Below are 2641 nucleotides of genomic sequence, written 5' to 3' on the forward strand. Positions count from 1 at the left end.
TTTAAAAAATTAATTAATTTATTTATTTCATAATTATCATAATAATAATAATTATTATTACTATTAAATATCAATACAACACATACACATTTATTTATTTATTTTAGATCATTACAAAATTGTTCTCTAACCAAGCTTGAACACATACCTAGTGATTGATCTTTGGGTATCGTGGTCTCCTGCATAGTCAACATCACTATATCCAGCTAGCTTGCAGTCTTCGCTTCTTTTGTACAAACAATCGTAATTGATTATACCTTTGACATACCTCAAGGTCTGTCGAGCAGCATCCAAATGAGGCTTCTTCGGACTTTGCATATATTGACTAATGACTCCAACTTCATTTTCAAATTTCTTCAGTTGGTCCATGTAGAACTCTCTGTTTAACTCATTGTTCAGGAAATCATTCTTCATATCCATCCGCCATAATTTTCAATCTTTATTTACCACAAGTACTATAGGAACCTGTATGATAGTTATCTTCGCCACTGGACAAAACGATTCATCATAGTCTAGTCCATATTCTTGAGAGAACCCTCGAGCTACATATTGAGTCTTGTACCTTTCGATTGATCCATCCGAGAGACATATTATTTCGCAAGCCCACTTGCAAGAGATGAATTTGACATCTTCTGGTCTTGGTATTAGTTTCCAAGTTTGATTTTGCTCCAGGGCTATAATTTCTTCCTCCGTCACTTTCTCCCAAGTTGAGTTTTGTGATATTTCTTCATATGTCTCCAACTCATTAACTTCGTCTTCTACTGCGTTGGCATACTCTAGGTTTGACTTTAGGATTATTTCTAACCGCCTGAGTTGTTGAGGTGTCATTTCATTTTTCACTAGGTTCGCTTGGTTCAGTCACTTCTTGCTCACCAACACTAGTGTCACTTGAATCTTCAGGCACATCAACACTTAAGCCAATGTGTACAGTTTGCTCCACCGTCTTTTGTGGAAGAATCTCTTCAATTTGCTCTCTCGTCAGAAGAATTTCTTCAATTTGCTCAAGGTCTGGTAATACTTCCTTATCTCAGGGCCCACCCTCTTCCATTGCACCACTTTGATCGTCAAGCATGTGGTTTAAGTATCCTAAATCAATGAACCAATGATTCTCATAATCGATATAGTCTCCCGTCATCGCCATGAGTGCTAGCTCATCTTCTTCTATGGCATACAGTACCTCTGCATCCCATTCCTCCTCTATCTCCTTTTTGGATGTTGCCACATTGCTTTCAACAGAATTTTTCTTAGACTAACAATCCTTGAACATGTGACCCTTTTTCCCGCAATTGTAGCAGATGCCTTCAAATCTCTTCTCTTGAGAGTTATTGTTATTGTTCTTCTGAGCTCTCCTTGGTTGTATAGTACCTTGGTGACTTCTTCTTTTGTCACCATTGTATCCACGTTTGGTAGATGACCTATTATTGCTCCGACTTTCACTTTTGTAGAGTGCTTCTTCTTCACCCTTCAATGTGATGTCTCCCATTTATTTAGCTATGGCTTCTTGGCTGGCTAACAAATTTTTGAACTCTATAAGTGATGGTTGAGTGAGCCATCCTTGTATAGCAATAATGAAGCTTCGATAGTCTGGTCGTAATCCGTGGATTATGATCCTTTTCATTCGATCTTCTCCAATTGCAGACTTTGGGTCTAGTTCAGTAATCTCCCGACAGATCGACTGGACCTTGTGGAAGTACTAAGCAATCGTCATGTCACATTGTGAAATTGACAACAACTCGTTCTCCAGAAGTTGTAGTCTCGTATCGTTCTTCTTTGAGAACAACATCACGAATATGTCCCATGCTTCTTTCAGTGTCTTGTCATCCCAAATATGTTCTAACATCTCTTCTCCGATTGTGGTTTTCAAGGCAAATATTGCTCTGCTTGCTTTGATTCTCCATTTGCGCAAGGGCCCGTTAGAATCCTCCTCTGGCGACGTGGTTTCGCACCCACCAACGATCTCCCAAAGATCATGTCCTTGTAAATAGGACATCATGCATGTTGCCCACGTGTTGTAATTGTTCTCGTTGAGTTTCTTGATTCCAACAACGATTTGGAAATCACCCATCGTGTTGGCTATACCTCAGTAATACCAAACAAGCTCTTTCGACACAAAACTTGCAGAGTCACTAATCTCAAGAACCCGTTTCTGATGTGGAAGATTAGACAGAGCTGCAACCATAGAGCAACTAATAATTCCAACAGCTTACACTAACCTCGCTCTGATACCAAATTGTTTAACACAACTTTCTGTGGGAAACACTTGCACACCTTTATTAAGACCAATTGAGAAGAGAATACAAGACACTTCGTAGAATACAACTACTTTGTATTGCTTGAGATTTCTTGGGATGATAAACTAAGTAGGGTGGAGGGGTATTTATACTAGATGATAGACAATCTATTCCTAAAATTTCTAACGTTTTTTTTTTATAAAGTATCTAAATCATTTTCCTAAATTTATTCCTAAATTCACTAAATCATTTTCCTAAATTTATTCCTAAAATTCTAAATCATTTTCTTAACATAAATAGAGTCACTCATACAATGGTTTGGTTTAACCCTATCGGGTTAGTAATGATATTTTAACAAACAGTTCCTAGGGAGGAAAAGATTTTGTAACATCTTGAGTTTTAAGAAAATA

The sequence above is a fragment of the Cucurbita maxima genome, unplaced genomic scaffold (assembly GCF_002738345.1).
Source record: "Cucurbita maxima cultivar Rimu unplaced genomic scaffold, Cmax_1.0 Cma_Scf00067, whole genome shotgun sequence".
NCBI classification, from domain to species: domain Eukaryota; kingdom Viridiplantae; phylum Streptophyta; class Magnoliopsida; order Cucurbitales; family Cucurbitaceae; genus Cucurbita; species Cucurbita maxima.